At 29.1% G+C, this 16592-nt stretch overlaps 1 pseudogene; it reads left to right on the forward strand.

The window, feature by feature from the left end:
* The first annotated feature begins 3570 nt into the window (after window positions 1-3570).
* On the forward strand, window positions 3571-15103 carry LOC107421339 (pentatricopeptide repeat-containing protein At2g29760, chloroplastic-like; annotated as a pseudogene).
* The last annotated feature ends 1489 nt before the right edge of the window (window positions 15104-16592 follow it).

A 16592-nucleotide genomic window follows, 5' to 3' on the forward strand; every position in this document is an offset into this window, starting at 1 on the left:
ACGACCAAGAAGAAGAAGAAGAAAACATGAGAGGGGAAAGCTGTGGTTGTCATGTCAAAACTAATAAAATAATTGTTAACTTCTTTGCTCGGTATTCATTTATGCACTGAAGTGGGAAATAAGAAATGGTTATTAGAAAGTGATGCTAAAGCAGCAATGGATTTGCTACATTCATCAGAAGGAAATTTAGGACCAAATTATTTTTGATTGAAGTTGAATGTATGGCCACTTTATCGTGTATTCTCTCGTAGTGATACCAACAAGATGATACATGAAACGGTAAGAGATGCAATGTCTAGTGAACATGGAAATTTGAATGGAGGATCCGTCTTGAATTCGGGCTCTACGGATTCAGTCCGATTTTTATTTCATGATTCTTGATTAAGTTTGCAACATTGCATATGTTAAAAAAAAGAAAATTGGTAAATTTCACAAAATCTCTTTAAACTATTTAAAAATTTTAAATAACCCTTGATATTACAAAAATAATAATTAAAAAAACCCCTTGAGCTATTAAAAACTTAGAAGTTAAAGAAAATGTTTCCATCAAGACAAATTTTATGCTAAAAATTTAAAATTACTTAATATGTTCCATAATGAATGAATTCAGTTAATTTATATTCATATCATATTTTGTATTTTTTGAAGAACATATTATCTTCCATATTTTAGTTTTTAAGAAAAATTTATTTTTGATATTTTTGTGAAGAATATATTATTTTTAATGTTTTTTAAGAAAATATTATTTTCATTTCTTGAAGAAAATATTAATTTCAATGATTTTTTGAAGAAAATATTATTTTTATTTTTTTGAACAAAATATTATTTTAAATATTTTTGAACAAAATATTATCTTTAATATTTATTTTGAAAAAAATATTATTTTTGCATTTATTTTGAACAAACTATAATTTTAATATTTTTTGAAAAAAAATATTATTTTTAATATTTAGATAATAAAAAAGGTTGGATTAAATTATTTGGAAAATAGTATAATGGATATACTAAAGGTGTATTTTTGTCAAATTAAAATAATTTTTAGTAGTTAATTGGTTTGAAGGGGATAATATGCTATAGATAATTATAGCTAAGATGTTTATTTGTTATTTTAATAGTTTAATGAGTTTATTTGTAAATATCAAATAATTTACAAGGGTTTTATGTATTTGTCAAAAATTAAGTGAAACTTTTTTTTTTAATTTTTGAATAAAACATGTTGCCAATGGATTATTAATAAGATATTGACTATGATTAAAAGGTTAATATTCCAATATTAAAATTTTAATATTAATAAAAATAAATAAATAAATACATATTGCCAATTAATAATTGCCAAATTAACAATGGATAGATGGCAAACAACAAAATTTTAAATAAATAAGAGCATCCCAAGATATTCTTAAAAAATAAAGAACATCTTTTATATAATAAATAGCATATTTTAACATAAAAAGTATAACTTTAAAACCTCCTCTAATCATACTTTTTATATCACATTTTTTATTTTTATTTTTTCGATAAACATTTATTGTTATGTTTATTTCCTTTCTTTTTTGTTTTTTTATTTTTTAACAATAAATAATAAATAAAATATATTAATATAATATAGTGGTTTTGAAATTTGATAAACATTAAATAATATTAATATAATATTAGATATAAAAAGTATTTTTAGTTCTTCAAATTTAGAAAGTCAAACTCATTATGTATTTTAAAAAATCAAAATACAAAATAGGTTGAAGCTTATTTTTAAATATTTATTCTTTAAAATAAAAAATTTATAATGGATAAAGAACCTTTTAAAAATGTTTTAAATAAAACTTAATAATACATAACCACAGCATTTGATATTTCAATTGGTAAACTAGCTTATAAAAATGTTTTATATATAAACATTGCATAGTGACACATTGGCGCAACAAATCAATCACAATTGAATACTTTTTTTTTTAAAAAAAAAATTTATGATACATAATTACATAATTCCATTGGAGTCTCCGCTCTTCTATTTGATTGGACTAATTTTCCCTCTGTTCCACCATTGATGGAATAAGATTCCTTCTACATATCCACGTATGAGAGGAATTTCCCATTCTTTTCTTTAGTCATGTGAAAATAATAGCTTTTAAAAATTAAAACAAACTTAATTTTTAAAGTTCACTTTCTCTTTCTAAATTTTATCTATTTATTCCCTCAAATTTTTTCTATATTTTCCTTCCTATATTCTTCATTTTCTCTATTTATATGCAGTCTGCACATTTACTTTTTGATATTTTCACAAAAGCAGTCTCTTTGCAGTAACTATTGAGGATTTAAAATACAAAAATATTTATAGAGATATTTGAAATATTTAATATCAATAAAAACTTACAAAAATGATGAAAATTTGTTTAAAAAATATACATTTTTGATGAATTTTTAAAATTAACTTATCTAATCAATTAATTATCAAAATGATTATAAAAATTACAAAAATATTGAATGAATTTTATATTTTTCTTAATCAATCAACGTATAGTAAACATTAAGAGTCATAAATATATTATTATCATTTAAAATTCAAAAAATAGATATTTGATAAAATGTTTATTAATTAAGATATATAAAACAATACATTATATTTTATAAAATATCATCTTAATACCACATAAAACTTCTGAGTAGTTGAAAATTACTGTCTCTTTCTCATCCTCATTTTAAGATAAACATCAAAAGTTATCATTGATAATTTTGTATATAATTGTTAATATATCAACCATATGAATCTTGTATTAAATATTATTGTTCTTGTTGATACAATATTGATTATTATCCACTAATAATTGAGTCTAAAATGATACCCACAAGTTACTACTTATTTGTTGAAAATATATTCCCTATACATCTTTCTAATATTTATTATTTATTTCACATGCATATTTATATTTTTGTGTATATTATAATTTTATATATTTTATAATATTTATAGAATATTAAATTTATTATGATAAAAAACAATTCATAGGTAGACAGTATAACATCAATAATATTTATTAATTTTTTGATAAAATTTTTTTAAAATTTAAAAAATTTTTAGGGAAAGTATGAATTTTATGAAAAAAAAAATGTGAAGGAATTTATATAGATATTTGATGGAAATTTTGATAAAATTTTCAATTTTTTTTTATAAAAATTATGAATTTTTTAATAAAATTGTGAAAAAATTGATGTGAATATTTGATAAAAATTTTGATGAAAATATCAAAAATTTAAATAAAAATTCTGTCCATTTTCATTTAAAATCAAGATTTCCTACCCAACGGTTTTCATATTTTGACTTTCTAAAATTTGTTTGAACATTCGTTGAAAAAATGTTAGATTTTTTAAACTCTCAAGATGTTTCCAACCAAAAAAATAATAATAGATCAAAAAAATGATGATGATGATGATGATAATGATAATAATAATTTTTAGAAAAATAAATATATAAATGAGAAGAGTGTTGCTTCCCTCCACAAATGCTAATGGAAACAGATAAAATAAGGATAAAATTAGAAAACAAAGAGAGCCCAAGATACGTGACTGTTTTAAATGACACCTCTAAAGGCGTTTCTTTCTTTCATGGTTTCTTCTTTGCCTTCAGTTGCTGTCAATGGCACTTTCAAGCTCGACTCCGATTTCAGAAAACAACCCTCATCTTTTCTTTCCACTGATCAAGTCCATACTCCATACCACTCTACCTATCCTTCTCAAATTCTGTGTTTTCATTTTTTTTTAACTTTTATAAATATCTACTTTATGGAAATACATGTTTTTTTATTTTTAATTTATTTTGGTCAAAGAAACTAATTCTTGGATTGGAAACTGCATATAAATGTATACACACACATACATATATGCTTCAAAAGAATTTGTGGGTTATCTAGCTTTATAGGGCTAATCCCACTTCAGTTTCGCTTTTACAAATTAACTTGGAAACTTTGAATTTCAACATTTCATATGATTAAATTTAGTGCTTTTCTAGTTTATTATGTTTTTTTGGCATTGATATGTCTTCTCTGCATGGACTATTTAGAATCCTAGAGCTCAAATTTTCCTATCAGAGAAGTTATATAGGCAGCCATTTGGATAGAATTTCTTAACCAAAGTCTTTGGACTTCCAAGAAGCACTCTCTATGACAAAAGAGAATTCTATTATCAAATTGACATATTATGTTAGCCTCTTGCAATAATGCATTGATAAAAATCCAGCTTCAGAAGCTGAAATGGTGCATGCCCACAACATAAAGACTAGAAGCCATGGAGGTTTATTTGTATCAACATCCCTTGTCAATGTCTATGTAAAATGTGGAACCATGGAAAATGCTCACAAGGTTTTTGACAAATTGTCTCGGAGAAATGTTGTTGCATGGACAACTTTGATGACGGGTTATGTACACACTTTGAAGCCAGAGCTTGCCATCCAAGTTTTTCTAGAAATGTTGAAGGCAAGGGTTTATCTTACAAACTACATTCTAGGTATCGCTTTAAATGCTTGCACTTCATTGCACTGTGTCAAAAAGGGTGAAGAAATCCATGCGTACACTATCAAGTACCATATTGACTTTGACACTAGTATAGGTAACTCCCTTTGTAGATTGTATTCCAAATGTAGAGTAACTCCCTTTGTAGATTGTATTCCAAATGTAGAGACTTAGAATCTTCTGTTAAAGCTTTTATGAAGATCAGGGAAAAGAACGTAATCTCATGGACTAGAACTATATCTGCTTATGATGACAATGGTGAAGCTTCAAGGGATCTGCAATTTTTCACCAAGATGATTTCTAAGGATGTTGAACCCAATGAGTTTAACCTAACTAGTATTTTGAGCCTGTGTTGTGTAATGCTGACATTGGGTGTAGGTACACAGGTTCACTCATTAAGCATCAAACATGGCTATAAGTCAAATTTGCCCATAAAAAAATTCTATAATGTATTTATACCTCAAATGTGGGTAGGTTAAACAGACTCGAGCACTATTTAAGGGAATGGAGGCTATCAGCTTGATTACATGGAATGCAATGATTGCATGATATGTCCAAATGATGGACCTTGAAGGGAATGACCTTTCAGCATATCAAAGTGGAGGCACTCAGTATTTTCTCGAAATTGAATTGCTCAGGCATGAAACTTGATCTATTCACCTTCTCAAGTATCTTAACTATTTGTAGTAGTTCTGTGGCTTTAGAATAGGGGGAATAATTCATGCTCAGACCATTAAAATTGGGTTTCTCTCATATGTTGTTGTTGGAACTGCACTAATTAATATGTACAATACATGTGGAAGTATTGAGAAAGCAAGTAAAGCTTTTCTTGAGATGTCTACAAGAACTTTGATATCATGGACTTCTATGATCACGGGGTTTGCACAGCATGGCAAGACTCAGCAAGCATTACAACTCTTTGAGGATATAAGATTTGCTGGAGTTGTAGTCATGCTGGAATGGTCTATGAAGTGCTCTGTTACTTTGAGATGATGCAAAAGAAATATAAAATTAAGCCTGTGATGGATCATTTTGCCTGCTTAATTGATATGTTTGTGAGATTAGGTCAACTAGATGAAGCTTTAAATTTTATCAACAAATGGATATTGAACCCAGTGAGATTATATGGCCAATCTTGATTGAAGGGTGCAAAAGTCATGGAAATTTAGAACTGGGCTAAAACCAAAAGATATCGAGACTTACATCTTGTTGTTGAGCATGTACCTCTTAGCAGGGAGATGGAAAGATGTTTCAAAAGTGAGGAAACTTATGAAAGAAGAGAAACTGGGAAAACTAAAGGATTGGAGCTGGATAAGCATTAAAGACAAGGTTTATTCATTTAAACCCAATGACAAATCTCATCCTCAAAATGTAGATATTTACAAGTCTTTGGAGAATTTGTTTGACCAAGCAAAGAGTCTTGGATATGAATCACGAGAAACTTTGATAGTAATAGATGAGGATGAGAAAAAAACATATTTTTTTTCTACACATTATCATAGTGAGAAGTTAGCAGTTGCATTTGAGTTATTAAACACTCCTAGTACTATACCAATAAGGGTGATGAAGAATGTAATAATGTGCAGGGATTGCCATAACTTTGTAAAGATTATTTCATTACTGATAGATAGGGAAATAACCATACGAGACAACAAGCGGCTTCACAAAATTGTCAATGGATGATGCTTTTGTGGGATTTTGGAGGTCTTTTATGATATTTTTGTATGGAAAACTGGGGAAAAATTCCTAACATTCTTCAAAACTTGTAAACATGCTGTATATATCTTAAAATTTTTATGTGATTTATTGATCAATCATCTTTTTCATATTGTCAAGTGAGATAGGCTTAATTGATATGCCATTTACATCCAAATCTACAAAGTTGTGAATTTGAAATATTGAGGTGAGGGATAATTGTTGTTTAATTGATCAATATATATATATATATATATATATATATGTTGTTTGATATCATGAATGATGATCATTCATGGTATATTTATCTTTAGGAGAAAATATTTCATGCAACCTGCCATGTCATCTTTGCAACTTCTAGTTATTAATTGAAATTGTTGTAGTTCATTAAAAAAAAAAAAAATCTTCTTTTTCATATCATGAATAATCATCATTCATGGTCTATGTATCTTTAGAAGAAAATATTTTATGTAACTATCAATTATTACATGTAACGTATTTTATGCAACTTGCCATATTATCTTTGCAACTTTCTATTAGTACTTGTGTTTGAGCCATAAAATATTATTTTATCAAGATAAGAAGTAAAGTTTTGGAGCTATCTGAAGAGGGATAAATTTTATCAAATTAGAGTTGGAGTGAAGATAATAATTGTAAATTTATGGGTATTTATCTAAAATTATAAATTGGTATAAAATATATAGATACTGGATAACTACATGATTAAGAAAGATTTAGCCTACCAAGTTTTTGATCGCTATTAGTGAACTTTGGATGGAAGCTATATAAGGAGGTGACAGGTATCAATTTGAGGACCACTCACATACCCTCAACTTCTCTTTTCAATATGCTTGAGTCCAATTCACTTTAATTCTAGCTTTAAATTAATTATTTTCTAGCTTTCATTTAATTGTTATTTATATTTTATTTTGCTCTTTCTTTGTCATTTCCAATTCTTTTTTGTTACTTGAATTTCTTTTATTAATAACATCCTATTTATTTTCTTTTGTTCTCACTGTGCCTAATATAGAATTCTCTTTTGTTCCTAATATATCATTTTCTTTTTTTTCTCTATTTCTATTATAATTGCCTAATTAATTTATTATTTATTTTTTCCTTTAATTAATATTTTATTTAAAAGTGGCATGCCTCGCAGTTATAGAGACTTCTAAAAGTTGCAATATAGTTTTTTGACACACCCGGTAGAACACATTAGATGAAGTTCAACTATCAAGATGACATCCCAAGTTCAAGACTTTAGAAATTTCATCCAAAATTTTGTTGAATCCCAAGGGAAATTCGAACAAGATTGATGTGCTTATCGAATCGCAAAGAAGTTTCAACATTGAGCTTGTTGAATTCCAGAAAAAAGGTGAATGAGTCCATCTAACACCAACTCAGTTTGTTTGAAAGCCAGATGCAGAACACATGTCCTGCTGCTTACAAGTAATACAAATCAGTTCTACTAGTTTAGAATTAAGTTGTTCCAGTTTAGGGGCATTGTTTGGTTGAAATAACTGAAGTCCAATGAATTTGAAAATGGATTCTAGGCCGAATCCCAAGTCAAAACTAGAGTTAAAGCCTGAGTTAAAATTGAAGTTGAACTTGAAGCTAAAGTCTAGGTAGATGCTAAAATAGCTAAAGCCAGAATCTAGGCCATAGTCGAAGTGGAATGTGGAATCCAAGTTAAAGTTGAAGCTAATATCTAAATTAAATTTGAAGTCAAGATCCAAGCTAGATTTACAGTTGGAATCTAGGCTGAAGCCGAAATCCATGCCAGAGATGAAGTCAGAGTCGAAATTAAATTTGGGACAAAGTTCGAGACCAATAGGCCGAATCATTGCCAAGGTACAAGAGTAAGAAACATCACAGGTCATATTATAGGACTAGGAAATAGCTAGAATTGCAGACAAGTGAGAATATTAGAAATTGTTGCCAGCATAATTCCTAATTTATTTTCTCTCATTTTGGACATTTTAAGTTAGAGACCCAAACCATAGCCATCAACTGCACGTACAAGTTGTTCAAGCTATAATATATTGTTTTATTTTGATAAAAGTAAAACAGTAAATTGGGGGAAATGTTGAACCATAAAATATTATTTTTATCAAGATAAGAGATAAAGTTTATGATAAGAATCTGTTTATACCCATATAATCTACGACTCGTTAGGGTGCTAATCCTGTGCAACTGAAGACGAGACCAATCACTAGGGCACAAGCCAAGAGGTTTAAGAACAACCCGGTTAGTTTCATTCAAGGTGCTATTAAATCTTAAGAAGGCAAGATAATACTCGAAGATCCAAAGCATGTTTTATGCATTCAAGTTATGAAGGCCGAAATGGACCCGGAAAGCTGTTTTAGTGCATCTATGGACTCCGGGCAGTAAGGGACTAGTTTGTTAGCTTGTGAACATGATTAAGCACACCAAGAGATCATGGAATCAAGCCAAGGCAATAGTAAAACTGAACATACAACACGTTTGTGCATAAAGATCAACTTGGTCGGTTTTGAGTGGTTTTGGCGCTGAGAAGGGCCTTTCTTGTTGTCAAGCAAGCTTTGCTTATTCCAATCAAGGGCAACACATGGGAACCAATTCTAATCCTATTTAGCATCATAATTGGCATAATGGAGCTGATTTAGAGCCTAAATTAGCTGGCAATTTGACAAAGACAGCTTGTTTGGCAAACTAATCAACTAGTTTCCTAATTTAAAATTTTGACTTTTGTTTTAGGAAATAGTCTTTTATTTTGATTTTTATTTATTTATTTGCTGGAAAAATTAATTTAGGAATGTTGTTATTTTATTATTTTGATTGTAAATTAATTAATTCCTATTTCAAAATTAAGGAATTAATTAGTCCAAATTTGTTTAGGAAACTTAGAAAATTCGGCCTTTCCCAATCCTATTCTATGTTGGCCGAATTTTACCTTAATGTTTTTAGGAATTTCGTTTTGTGACTTTAACCTATTTAAAGGCTTATTTTTCAATGAAAAAGGAGCTTAGATTATTATTCAAAAATTATTTATGAGAAGAATTCTCTTTGTTATCTTTGAACACCTAAACACTTAATAGAGATCAAGTGTTTTAGTTTGACTTATCAATAAGATATTCATCACTTATTGTGGCGTCTTCATCTTATACCAAGGTTTCTAATCACAAGTTGATTAGAGATTAAGGTGACCATTAGAACTTGAACTTAATTGTGATTCGGACTAATATAATACGGATTTAGAAGTAAGTCGACCTAGGTTCATATCAGTTTAAGAGCTATTTGAATGGAGATAGATTTTATCAAATTAGAGTTGGAGTAAAGTGAAGATAATAGTTGCAGATTTATGGATATTTATCTACAATTATAAGTTAGTATAAAATATATAAACACTAGATAACTACATGATTTATCAAAATTGAAAGCCGACCAAGTTTTTCGTCACTATCAGCAAGCTTTTGATGAAAGCTATTAAAAGGGATGAAGACACCATTTCAAGGACCACTCAGATCCATCAACTTTTTCTCTTTTCAATATGCTTCAGTTCAATTTTCTTTAGTTCTAGCTTTCATTTAGTTATTTTATAGTTTTCATTTAGTTGTTATTTATATTTTATCTTGCTTTTCCTTTGTTATTTCCAATTCCTCTTTGTTAGTTGAATTTATTTTATTAGTAAAATCCTATTAAAATCCTATTTAGTTTCTAGCCATAGAACCTAATATAGAATTCTTTTTTGTAGTTTATTTCTATTATAATCGCCTAGTCAATTTATAATTTATTCTATTTTATTTTTTTCCCTTCAATTTATATTTTATTTGAACATGACACACCCAGCAATTATAGAGACTATTAAGTGAAATAACCTTTAATTTTGTGTAACATCAACCAAAAACATGTGGGCTTTATACAAAAATTATTAAGTACCCGATTATAAGTGTTTTTTTACATCATGTACATTATCCATAAAAAAGTTTTGCATATAAAAAGTTTTCAATCTCTAGTCATGGTTAACATGCTACTGTCATCACATTCAGACCACACCAGGTCCTTTCGTAATAATGTTCATCATATTATAATTGCATTTTCAATATATTATATTGTTTCAATTTGTTAAGAAAACTTTTGTTATCTCTAATCTCCTCCTGCTCCCTCCTTTTAAATGAAAGGTTTGCTCATTTGAAGATTTTGGAAACTCATTTGAAGTGAAAGCTTACCATCTGGAGAAGTCTAAAGATTTGTTTCCAACTTGAAATTCTTAGAAATGGGTGAAATTCAGGAGAGATTATTAGCCATTTGACTTCATTTATATTACTTGTTGGAAAATAGGAGATCTCGTTGTAATACATAGAATATAAGAAGATTTGATTAACTGTAAATAGTGTGATTTGGTCAATAATGTAGAATAGGAAAGTTAATAATCAGCCAGCTATTGTAGGAATATTTTTTCCTTATTTGTTTTATAATATCCTCTATAAAAGGACATTTATGTAAAGCACTTGAATATAGAAAAATATATAAAATTCTTAAATTCTGTTCTTTTTTCAAAGTTTATATGGTATTAGAGCCTAAACTCACTTCTTGATTTTGCCTAAAAAAGAAAAACCCTAGCCGTCCCATTGCACAACTTATTACCAACTATGTCTAAAGTTTCATCTATATCTATTCTTTCTACTAATCCATTCAATAGCATTACTTCATAAGCCCCAAATACTAATTCTCATTCTGTCCATATCACCACGATTCGCTTGAATGGTAATAATTTCTTACGGTGGTCTCAATCCATTCGATTGTATGTTTGAAAGAGTGGGAAAATTTGCTACCTGACCGAAGAAAAGAAAGCACTAGCACCAGAAGATGCGAATTATGCTACCTGGGATGCAGAAAATCCAATGGTTATGACGTGGCTTGTCAATTCCATGGAGGAAGACATTGGTTCAAATTACATGTGCCATTCCATAGCCAAGGAATTATGGGATAATATTAACCAAATATATTCTGATTTGGGAAACCAGTCCCAAGGGTATGAGTTAACCTTGAAACTTAGTGAATTCCAACAGGGGGATGACATAGTCACCAAGCACTTTAACTCATTCAAATGGCTATGGCAAGATTTAGATTTGTTCAACGACTATAAATGAAAATCTACTGAAGATGCCATTCACAACAAAAAGACATGGAGGCTCATCGAATATACAAGTTCCTTGCTGGGCTCAATATGGCGTTTGATGAAGTAAGAGGAAGAATTATAGGTAGATCACCTTTTCTTCCAATTGGTGAAGCATTTGCAGAAGTGTGAAGAGAAAAAAGTCATAGAAACATAATGCTGGGCAAAAAGACCACCAACAAAGTTATAGAGAGTTCAGCATAAATTACTTCTGAATTTATTGCTAACAAGGCAGCAAATAAACCAAAGAAAGATGAAGAAAAGCCATGGATATGGTGTGATTACTGCGACCGTCCTCGCCACACCCATGAGACATGTTGGAAAATCCATGGCAAGCTTGCAAATTTGAAGAGTAGCAAGGCTGGTGACAAAACTAGACATGTAACACTTACTGCCAATGAAGCTGAAGCAAGTCCGTTCAGTAAGGAGCAAATGGATCACATTCTTAAGCTCCTAAAATCCAATTCATCATTTGGTATTGCTAGTGTTTCTATTGCTCAAACAAGTAGCGAACCTAGTGCACTTTCCTGTTCAAATTTTGCTTCATGGATTATTGATTCTGGAGCTTCTGATCATATGACCAATCTTTCTAAATTATTCAATAGGTACTCACCTTATTCTGGTATTAAAAAAAAAAAAATTAGAATTGCAGATGGTAGTTTCTCACCTATTGTAAGAAAAAAGTTTGATAAAAATCTCAGAGAATATTGCTTTTAAATCTTCTCTTCGTGTTCCTAAACTAACCTACAATCTTTTATTCGTGAGTAAGCTTTCAAAGGAGTCTAATTGTTGTGTTATCTTTCATGATTGCCACTGTGAATTTCAAGACTAGTTCTGAGAAGAAAATTGGCAGTGCTAAAATGATAGATGGACTTTACTATTTTGATGGTGACTCCTTCAGTAATAAAAAAAAGCTTAAGGTTTTTGTAGTGTCAGTTCTATCTCTATTTATGAACAAATAATTATTTGGCATTTTAGATTAGGACATCTTAGTTTTTAATATCTTAAGCACTTGTTTCCTACTTTGTTTAAGGGTTTGGATTACTTAAAAATTCAGTGTGAAAGTTGTTCTTTATCTAAGAGTCATCGTACTACTTATTTGCCAAAATCTTATGTTCCTTCAAAAATATTTTATTTAATTCATAGTGATTATTGGGAACCTTCAAAAATCACAACTATTTTTTTAAAAAAATGGTATGTCATATTTATTGATGATCATACTCAATTATGTTGAACAAATCTCATGAGTGAGAAGTTTGAAGTAGGAATATTATTTAAATTTTTTTATAAAATGACTGAAACTTAGTTTCAAACTAAAATCAGTATTCTTCATATTGATAATGGAACTAAGTATTTTAATGATCACTTGGGAGCCTTTTTAAAAGGCAAATAGCATTCAACATCAAACTACATGTTTAGAGACCCCTCAACAAATTGCCATTGCCAAAAGGAAAAATAAACACTTGCTTGAAATGGCTCGTGCTATAATGTTGTCAATGAATGTTCCAAAATATCTTTGGGGAGAAGCTATTTTAATAGCTTCTTATTTGATATATAGGATGCCTACATGTATTTTGAAATATAATACACCTTTAGAGTATTTCAAAATTTTTTTTCCTATGTCACGAATTTCCTTGGATTTACCACTAAAAGTTTTTGCTTGCACTGTTTTGTTTATATTCCTGGCCATTCTTGGTCCAAACTTGATCCAAGGGTTGAGAAGTGTATTTCATTGGGTATGCTTCAACTAAAAAGGGTTACTAATGTTTTAATCCCTAAACAAAAAAATTTCATGTGAGTATGGATGTTTTTTTCTTAGAAAACAAATCTTACTTCCAAAAAAATTATCTTCAAGACAAGAAAGAGGGAGTGGAAGACAATTTTTGGGATCTATCCCCTATTGCATTACCAAAGATTATCTTGAAAACTACTCTTAGTTATTTCTCTCCAACTATTTTTGAAAAACAAAGGGAAGTAAGTTTTGATAAAATCATTGAAAATCCTAGTTAGAAATTGCAAAACATTATCTCCAATAGGGGGAGAAAAACTACAAGCAGATCAAAAGATCCAAAATAACGAGCTTCTGGTTCATACTTGGAGGAAATACCATCAAAAGAGTTAAGGTCCACCTATGATTTTGGAACCGAATCAATCTTCAACTATGTACAATAGTACTCAAAATATTAGAAGTATTCCTATTCCTAACTCAAATTCAATTCCTATTTCTAATATGCTATCAGATCTGGATATTCCTATAGCTTTTAGAAAAGGAACTCAAACTTGCATGAAGTACCCCTTTGTCAAATACTTATCTTATGAAAAATTTTCTCATTACTATAAGGCCTTCTATTCAAAAACTTCACACTTATTTATCTTTAGAAATATTTAGGAAGCCTTAAATGATCCAAATTAGAAATTAGCAACTATGGAAGAGACAAATGCTCTGAGAAGAAGTGGTATGTGGGAGATAGTGGACATACCTAAAGAGAAGAAGATAGTAGGTTGTAAATGGGTTTTTATTGTGAAATGCAAAGTTGATGGTAGTATAGAAAGATAAAAGGTAATACTGGTAGCTAAGGGCTTTACCCAAACTTATGAGATTGATTATCAAGAACCTTTTGCTCATGTTAATAAGATAAATTCAATTTGAGTTTTGTTGTCTTTAGCTGTGAACTTTAATTGGTCGTTCCACTTGGACGTTAAGAATGCCTTCCTTAATGAAGATGTTGAAGATGAGGTCTTTATGAGCCTACTACCTGGGTTTTAGAAGAAATTGGATCCTAATAAGGTCTGTAAATTGAGAAAATCCCTTATAACTTGAAACAATCTCCTAGAACCTGGTTTAAGTGGTTTGGAAAAGCTGTAAAAAATTATGGCTATCATCAAACTCAAGCTAATCTATAATATTTTATAAGCACAGCAAGGAAGGCAAGGTTGCAATTTTAATTATTTATGTAGATTATATAATTTTAACTGGTGACGATATTGAAGAACAAAAGAGAACTAAAAAGAATGTGGCAGCAGCCTTCGAGATCAAAGACTTAGGAACATTAAAATACTTTTGGGAATGGAATTTACTAAGTCTAAGGAAGGCATATTTGTTAACCAACGGAAATATGTTCTCGACTTACTTGATGAAATGGGCCTACTCAGATGCAAACCAACTAAAACTCTTATTGAACCTAACTTGAAGTTACAAATTGTGAAGGCCAATGAAATACAAAATAGGGAGCAGTATCAAAGGCTAGTTGGAAGACTAATTTATTTGTCTCATACGTGTCCTAACAGAGCATTTGTTATTAGTATGGTTAGCTAGTTTATGCATTCACCTGGACTAGAACACTTCGATGCAGTCTATAGGATTCTAAGGTACCTAAAAGGAACTTCTAGAAAGAGTTCGCTATTCAAGAAACGCGGCCATCTACAAATTGAAGCATACACTGATACAGATTGGGCAGGAAGTGTCATTGACAGAAAATCAATTTTGGGCTATTGCACATTTGTTGGAAGCAACCTTCTTACTTGGAGAAGCAAGAAACAAGGTGTTGTTGCTAGGAGTAATGCTGAAGTGGAATTTAAATCAGCTGCACATGAAATTTATGAAGTGTTATGGATTAAGAGATTATTAAAAGATTTGAGAATCTCTAATCCTATGCCTATGAGGATTTTTTGTGATAACAAAGCAGCAATCTCCATTGCATATAATCATGTCTTTCACAATAGAATAGAACATATGGAAGTGGATAAGTAATTTATCAAAAAAAAGTTAGAAGCTGGACTGATTTGTATGCGATATGTTCCTACAATTGAACAAACAGCAAATGTGCTTATTAAAGGATTACCAAAGAAGCAGTTTGATAACTTAATTGGCAAGCTAGCTATGGAAGATATCTTCAAACCAGTTTGAGGGAGAGTGTTAGAAAATATAAGATTTAGTTGTAATACATAGAATATTAGGAGATTTGATTAGTTGTAAATAGTATGATTTGATCAATAATGTAAATTAGAAAAGTTAATAATTAGCCAGCTACTGTAGAATTATTTTTTCCTGATTTGTTTTATAATCTCCTATATAAGAGGACCTTTAGTAAAAGCACATGAATATAGAAAAATATACAGAATTCTTTAATTGTATTTTTTTTTTTTTAGAGTTTATAATACTTTTTTATGGCCTTTTTATTAATCCAATCTAAGCTCTTCATTAATCTATTCTACTGGTATATCCTTTTTTTTTTTTTTTTTTTAAATCTTTAAATTTCTTATATACATATCCAAAAAACTTTTATATCTATATCGAAACATAAAAAATTAATGTTGTTAAAATAATATATCTTTTTTCCTCATCAAGCTTCAACCATTGTTTCTTTCCTCAAAGCCCAAATTGTGGATTCTTAATTCCGAGAAGATAAAAAGGAAGGGTAGTTCACTTTTCTTTAACAATGCTATTTTCCTTTGAACAGATCACTTTTTTTTTTCTTTTTTTTTTTTGAAAAAATTAAAAAAAAAATATTGATGTAATTTAAACAACATTTTATAAAAGATAAATAAAAATAAAAAAATAGATAAATAAATAAAAAATAAACCGCATAAACTTGGAATATAATCATGGGGTTTGATATCCTAAACAAGCCAATGACCTTCTCAACCTTTAACAGATTTAAATGGCTACAACAATGGGAAAGATATCAAGGTTTTTTACTTTTCTTTTCTTTTCTTTTTTTCTTTTCTTTTTTTTCCATATACACCAGACTTAAAAAAATTCTAAAGAAAAAAAAAAAAAAAAAAAAAAAAAACTAAGCTCAAGTATGACAAATTTTTTTTTTATTTGAAACTGTGGTCAATGTTTATGACATTTGTAGATATTATGGATATGATGAGAGTAATGTTAAATTTGAAAATTCAGCACTTAGATTTTACATCGTAAGTTTTAAGTTTTACTGGATAATATACGAGTCTAATTTTCAAGAAACATAAGAATAAAAATCGATAAACAAGGAAAATTTTAGTGCAATTTTTTTTTCCAAAAAAAAAAAAAAAAAAAAAAAAACACACATTGTAGTCCTTTTTAATATTAAAAAAAATGTAATCATTTTAAGGCTGGTTTTTAATTTGGGTGCATATAGAATATAATTGAGGTTTGAAGAGTGAAAAACTTTTTGGGAACTTAACTAGGAAAGATAAATATGTAAGTATTAGATTGATAAAAAAGGTATTTAGATATATGTATATAAGAGACTTAC

This window comes from Ziziphus jujuba, chromosome 5 (genome assembly GCF_031755915.1).
Source record: "Ziziphus jujuba cultivar Dongzao chromosome 5, ASM3175591v1".
In the NCBI taxonomy this organism is placed as follows: Eukaryota; Viridiplantae; Streptophyta; class Magnoliopsida; order Rosales; family Rhamnaceae; genus Ziziphus; species Ziziphus jujuba.